We start from the raw sequence: 7,373 nt of genomic DNA on the forward strand, positions 1-7,373 counted from the left end.
CACTGACTCGTTTCTGATGCTGTCTCTGGTAGAGATAGTTCACAGAACACATCAGTTCACTTTGAATTTAAGCTTTATAATTAAGCTTTACAATTAATAAATGTATACTAAGCCTCTTAAAAATAATAAAGCACCACAGAAAGTTTGAGGAGCTACAAGAGCCATTCCAAGTGAAGCTGTAGTAACTGGTCTAACCCTAACCCACTGTCAGGGTTAGGGTTAGGATTAAGGTTAGGGTAGTTGCAGGGTAGTTACTACTACCCAGAGTTGCACCTACTCCTGCCTCTGATTTTGGGGCAGAGCCAGCAAAGTTTGGAGCCTTTGGACAGAGCCTGACTTGAGCTAAAGTTTCAAAACTTTGTTGAGGACAGAGACAGGGGGACCCATGGCAAGTGACCAGACACAGAGCTGAGTGGGACAGCCAGAGGGACCAGGGCAGGCTGGAGAGGTGGGGCTGGGAGAGCCCCGTGGAGCCCAGCAAGGCCATGGGGAACCCCAAACACAACCCAGGCTGGCTGGGGGCGGATGGAGAGCAGCCCTGGGAGGAGACTGGGGTGCTGGCTGGTGAGAAGCTCAGTGTGCTCCATGCCCAGAACCTGCCCTGGGCTGGGAAAGGGATTGGGATCGTGTCCCTGTGGGATTGTGTCCCTGTGTCCCCTCAGGTGATTCCCCAGCTGCAGAGCTGCCCCAGCGCAGGGAGGAGCTGGAGCTGCTGCAGAGAGCCCAGAGGAGGCTCCAGGATGGGCAGAGGGATGGAGCAGCTCTGCTGGCAGGAAAGGCTGGCACAGCTGGCATTGCTCACCTGCACAGGAGAAGCTTTGGGCTGAGCTCAGGGTGGCCTTGCAGGGCCTGGAGGAGCCCCAGGAAAGCTGGAGAGAGACAATGGCCAGGGGATGCAGGGACAGCACACAGGGAATGGCTCCACACTGAAAAATCACAGGTTTAGACCAGATAATTAGGAACAATTTCCCCCCAGGAGGGTGGGCAGGGCTGGGGTGGAATTCCACCCCTGGATCCCTGGCAGTGCCCAAGGCCAGGCTGGACACTGGGGCTGGAGCAGCCTGGAACAGTGGGAGGTGTCCCCATGGCATGGATGGGCTTTGAGGTCCCTTCCACCCCATCCTGTGATTCCATGAAAAATCTGATTTTACTGGAACACAGAGATCCATAGGTGCAGTCACACACACACCCAGCATTGGCAGGAATGCTCCTGCCCCTGCACAGGCCCTGCCACAACAATCTCAGTTTCTGAAGGAACACTGTGACATTGACACAAAGTCACCCCAAGTAAAAGAGCACAGAATTCCAAGCTGAGGAACGTCTCAGGATGGTGAAAAATGTGCATTGAGCTGTTATTCCACAACCCTGACCCAGTGCTTGTTGTATTTATGAGTAACTTCTATAGCAATGCAAACTCCCAAGATCTTGTAACATTAACAAAGCAATCAATGTATTCCCAACACTAACTCTGGCACGGCATTGCATTAATGCCTAATTATCCACAAGTTGGAAAGAATAACAATAAAGCAGCCAGAATCATGATCCTGGAAAGTTACTGAGCTTCCAGTATCAGTCAGATGTTGAAAGAGTGGATGGAACTGATTTGTCTGTGACCACACACCCTCCATGCATTTCATGTGTGAGTCCTGCTCAAACTGCATTTAAAAATTGGAATAAATGTGGTTCTAGAGCTGAGAGCAGGGAAAGCTGCAGTTGCACAGACAGGGCAGAGATCAGTGTGAGGGAGCTCTCAGTGACCAGGACAATGCAGAGCTGAGGAAGCACCAACACATTCACTTCCCTGACAATATTTCTCCCCTCCTTTAACCCTTCCCTGAGTTTTAACCCAAACTGAGAGCAGGGGCACAAAGCTGCTCTCTCTGTCCAGGAGATGCGGGGTGTTCCAACAGCAGCACAGTAAATGAGTTATTGGCATTTATGGAGTTCTCAGAAGCACAAACCATGAGCTGAACACACTCAGGGAACGGGGATTTGGAATGAAATGTGTTTGCAGTCAGGAAACCACAAAACCAGTGAACAACAGGTTTTGGGACACTTAGATTTAAAAGTTTCACTGGCAAGTTCAATTTAATTGTTAAAATTATTTACTTATGCTTTTGTGAACTAGTCATCCTACTAATTTGATTTTTTTCCAGTAACTCAACGTAATTCAGTCTCATTTTATTCCCATTATTTCTTGAAGGAATGACTCTGCCATCAGAAATCAATTTGTACATTTCCATCCCTCTCTCATTTCACCATCCAAACAGTTACCAAAAAGAAGGAGGAAACTTTTCAACACAAAGAGGTATTAATGTATTATTAACTATTCCTTTAACTGACTCACAACACAGTCTATTTTTATTTGCCTCTGGGGGAAAGGAAAAAGGGGGGGAGAAGGAATGCTAGGAGGCTTTGGAACTTTATGTAACAGCAACTGAAAGCTTGGTCTCTCCCAGCTGGAACAAAACTGACATTAATGGAGTTAATTTTACTTGCATTTACTCAGTTTCACTTTCAGGTACTTGGTGCTACCCAGAGCTGGAAACTTTGCCTGGAGAATGTTTACAAATAGGTGTCAGCCCGTGGTGCTGCAGTGACAGGAACATTTCCCTGCTGTCCAAAACTCAGAGCTGGGATTTCTTTCACAGGTTTTGTTTTCACACCAGTTTCCCACTGTATGGGTGCAGGCAGAGCTGCTGGGAATTGTCTCCCACATTTCCCTGGCCCTTCAGAGGGGACTCTCCCCAAAAATCCCAAGGACAGGACACTTTGGAGTAAATAAGGAGATGATAAAGCCAATTCCCCTCAAAGTGAGCCACACCAAGGGTGAGGACACAGCAGAGCCCTGCTCTGAGGGAATGAAATCCACTGGTACCAGCAAAAGCAGCCCAGATATTGTTCCAGTCGTTCTGGGACAAATGAGAATGAAATGCAGAATGAAATGCAGAATTTTCCCAAAAGATGCTAAAGCAATGGACACCACTGCAATTCCACTGGTGTGCTGTGTCACCCTGAAGAGCCAGCGCTGGGGAACTCCACATATGGAGCAAATCTTTGTGGAAGGAAGCACTCCTGATTTTCCAGAGTCTCCCTGGTGTTTGAAGCATGCAAAGACTACAGTTCCCATAAGCCTCTCCTGAAGGACCCGTGGAGGTGAGGAAGGAAAGGAAGAGCATTCCCAAGGAAAAGGAAGAGCATTCCCCTCTCCTGATTACTTCTTTCTCCCCTCAGAAGCTCACCAGAAAAGCAGCTGGCTCAGAGAGGTTTTTGGTATTATTTCAAATAATAAAAAATAATAACAACTAACAAAAAAGAACTCTCCCTGCATAAACATCAGAGTCTGAGGAGCCAGAAAGTTATTACATAATTCTTGTGAAAATGTATTTCTTATCAAGCTCTTTGCAGAGATGAAACTGTAAACTCAACAAATCATGTATTGTACTCAGTTATAAAGACAAAAGCAGCGGTTCTCTGTAAATAATCCTGTTCTACAACAACAGATCTATTTACAAAAGGATTTCAGAAGTTATACAACTCCCATAATATAAAGGTATCAGAAAGTTTTGTACTTTCATGTGGAGAACAGCTCTCCAAATGGCATTCAGCGACCATGGAAAGGCTGAACAGATCCCAGGCTGCAATTCCCACCCCAAACCACAAACTGTCCCACAGCTCCCAACCTGCAGCCCCACAGCCAGGCTTAAAGCACCTGAAACGAGCAGCTTTGCAGAGGAACTCCCAAAAGATAATCTAATTATAGCAACAAAAAGTGCTTTTTTTGGTACCAATTGTTTTTAGCCTTCAAATCAGCGCCCAGTCGGGCTGAGCTGAAGCTGTGAAATGCCTGCATGGCAAAGAAAAGCTCCGTTTTGCAGTGTTTATTCTCTCCACATCCCACCCGAGCAGGCGGTCCGGTTTCAAACACGCCTCGGAGAGGTGGCACATGTGAGCAGGTCTGTCCCAGTGAAATGTCACTGGAAAAGCCCCCCCAAGGCACGGCGTGCCCGGACCCCGCTGGGGCTCTGCTGCTCTGTTTGAACCATCGGGCACTCGGCACCAGGCTCCGGGGGCCACCAGGTGCTGATCCCGCCCTGCAGCACCCCCAGATTCCCCAACCGGATCCATTCCCGGGGTTTCACACCAGCAAGGGAACCCTGCCCATAAATCGGCGCTGAAGGGAGAACTCTTGGCTGCCATCAGGTAAAATTATCCTTGTCACTGTCCGGCTGGGGGAGGGGACGCCAATGACAAGTCCCAAATCCAGCCCAGTGTTGATGCAGGAACTGTAACACTCGCTGCTCCTGTAACCACCGTACCTGTAGGCCTGGAAACAATATCCAACTCCTGACCTATTGCCCTCCTGGCTTAAGAAAACCCCGCTGGCTCCTCAATTTTGAACAAGATATACTTGTTCAAAGTATATACTCTTCAAAGATATATACACTCTTCAAGATATACTTGTTCAAAGATATACTCTTAAACTCAATAAGCTTCATAAACTCGGATGGAATTTTTAATTCACAGCAGAAAAATGTAAATTTAACACTTCACACTCACATATTCTACTTCAGACTGCAAATAAAAAGTCTAGTTCTAAATAATTCATGTAAGCCAAAAACATGAAGCGTAGCCTACAAAAGTATCTATATATACACACACCAAATATATATAGATAATAGTTAACAAATACTAGCTCAGAGTTATTTTCAGTGTTATTATTCTAATTCTATAAAGTATAATTAATTTTCCAAAAATATCCAACCTACAGAGGTTGGGGGAAGGGCGGCGTGGAGAAAGAGAGAAACAAGTTTACAAAACTTTTTAGGGCAACAGACTATTCCAGGGAGGGAGGTTAAATTCTGCTTGGTTACAGGCAGAGAATTAAACGCCACCAGAAACTAAATGTTTTCTAATTTATCACCAGATATCATCTAAGTGTTCTTCAACTCCACACACCTTTCTTGAGGAAAAGGTAAGGAAAACACCAAGAAGATAATAAAAAAAGTTGTTAACTTGTTCAAACCCAGGCCCCCATGAAACTCCATCCACCTCAGTGGGACTGCAAGTACATCCTGGCAAAAGTTACCAGCACACTCTCATTCGGATTCAACCGGGATGGCTGTCAAAAACACGCCTGTCGATTGATTTTGGAGTCAGTTACTCTGTCCTCGTTGATTTTAAATAACAATAAGTGTTCATTTCCCCCGATGGCTGTGGAGTAATAGGAGAACTGAGTAACAGCAGCAATCGAGAGACACGATCAAAGAAGCCCTACGTGGTCTTTGGACGGGCTAAACCCAAAACTTCAAAGGCGACTGAGATTCCCTAATTTCTAAATTTCGAATTGCAGCACTTTAAAACGCGTTTTGTGCTGCCGCGGCGGCGGGAGGGAACTGGGGCCACTCAAGAGGAGCACCCAGTGCATCCCAGCACAGCTCCAGTTCCTCCAGAACACAAAGCTCAATCCTTGAAAGGCCGCGGCCGGCTACTAAAACATGGAACCAGGGAATCACTCGTGATGGAAAAGACCTCCGAGATCATCGAGCCCAACCTTGTCAAGCAGACCACGGCACCGAGAGCCACGTCCAGCCTTTCCCCAAAGAGCTCCGGGGCCGGTGCCTGCAGCACTCCCCGGGGAGTGCCCGTGTGTCCCTGCCTGTCCCTGTGCCCGTGTGTCCCTGCGTGTCCCTGTGTCTATTCCCAACATCGCTGCTCCCTCCTCCTCCCCACCCCCACCGAAGGGATGACAGGCACCTCGCTCAGGTAACTCCTTCCCCGTCTCCCCTGCACCTTCCCCACCCGCCCCAGCGGCCCCTCGCAGGTGCCGGGGCATCCCAATCCTCCCCTACAACAGGTGATGCTCCAAGTCCTGCCGCCCTCCTCGCCGCCAGCCCGGCCCGAGCCCTCGCACCCGCCCACCGCAGGGCGTTGCGCATAACACCGAGAGGCTCCGGGCGAGCTCCCTTCCTCCATCGCCGCTCCCAAGGCCCGGCAAGGCACAGCCGCGCTCCAAGGGGAAAAAGGCCGCGGGCTGCGGAGGGGCGGGCGGGGATGGATCCCGGCCCTGCCGCCGCTCCCGCTCTAAGATGGCAGCGAAGCGCTGCGGCCCCTCCGCCGCGGGCCCGGGCGAGGCGGCCCCGGCTCGTCCCGCGGTGCGGCGTCTCACTCACCCGTGCGGCGGCTTCTCCCGGGGCGAGGCCTCTCCTTCCGCGGGGCGAGCGCCGGGCGCGTCCTCCCGCTCTTCCCCGGGGGCCTCGGCGGCGGCGGCGGCGCCTCCTCCTCCCTCGGGCCGCGGCTCTGCCCGCGGTGGGAAGGGGAGCCCGGGCGGCCCGGCGGCTCCCCGGCCGGGCTCTGGCTGTTCGCTGCCCTCACAAAATGGCGCGCGGTCCAAACCTGCGCAGCGCCCGGCGGCGGCTCGGCCTCGCCTCGGCTCGGCTGCGATCGGCGGCCTGAGCCCCGGCCGGGAGCGCGGGGACAGCGGCGGGGGGAGCGGGAGGAGCGGGAGGAGGAGGAGGAGAAGGAGGAGGAGGAGGGGATGGGGGGAAGCGCAGCGCCGTACCGAGCCCCCGGGAACTCCTCGCTCCCTCCCTCCCTCCCCCGCCTGCCAGCCGCTACCTCCTCCCCCTCCCTCCCTCCCCGCCCGCTCCTCCTTCCCTCCCTCCCTTCTTCCTCACGAACCGGCTTCGCTTCCCGCACCGCCGCCGCCGCCTCAAGCTCGGCTGCGCATCCCCGGCGGGACCCTCGGAGCGCACTTTTTTTGCGTCCCTTCTTTTCCTTTTCCTTTCGCGGTGGAGGTCGGAAGAAGGAGAAGAAAAAAAAACTTTAAAAAAAAAACAACCCCAGAAATTCTGGCGGAAATTGAGCGATTTGCTCTTGTTTTTTATTGTTATTATTTTATTTTATTTTAATTTTTTAAATATTTTTAAATTTTTAAAAAAAACCCAACTGACAAAATGGCGGCGGGGGCGAGCCTGTTGCCATAGCAACTGTCAATCACCCGCGGCCGGGCGGGAGACGGCGCTGACGTGGGGAGGCAAGGGCGGGCCGCGCTCGCCATGGCAACGGCTCCTTCCCCCTCCTTCCTCGTCCGTGCCCGCCCGCCCTCCGGCGTGTGACGGTGTCGGCGGCGCTGCGGGCCGGGATGGCCCCGGCGGGGCGGGGAAGGGGAGCGGCCGCCATTCCCGGTGATGGGGGGAACCCGGCAGTTGAGGCGGTGCCGGCCCCGGCCCGCAGGGGGCGCCGGGAGTGCGAGGCCGAGCCCGCCGGGGCTTCCCGCCCGCCGCCGCCTGTGGGGAGGGACAGGGCCGGGCACGGCCCCCTCGGAAGCCGAGACGTGCCCGAAAAGCCGTTCAAAAAACGCTCTGCAAAGA

General features: G+C 52.3%; 1 protein-coding gene across 2 annotated transcripts in view; it reads right to left on the reverse strand.

The window, feature by feature from the left end:
* DYRK1A (dual specificity tyrosine phosphorylation regulated kinase 1A) overlaps positions 1-6,735 on the reverse strand; it is a 103,912-nt gene extending 97,177 nt beyond the window's left edge. Inside the window, exon 1 of one of the 2 annotated variants that reach the window (XM_054290015.1) lies at positions 6,682-6,735. The gene's annotated coding sequence lies outside the window, so the exon portion shown is untranslated. Of the gene's footprint in view, positions 1-6,173; positions 6,340-6,681 lie in introns of those variants that run through there. The other variant, XM_054290014.1, reaches the window with a different exon arrangement.
* Between the last annotated feature and the right edge of the window lie 638 nt (positions 6,736-7,373).

Source organism: Melozone crissalis, unplaced genomic scaffold (assembly GCF_028551555.1).
Source record: "Melozone crissalis strain CALT ecotype California unplaced genomic scaffold, PUWL_Pcris_2 ptg000075l_1, whole genome shotgun sequence".
Classification (NCBI taxonomy): domain Eukaryota; kingdom Metazoa; phylum Chordata; class Aves; order Passeriformes; family Passerellidae; genus Melozone; species Melozone crissalis.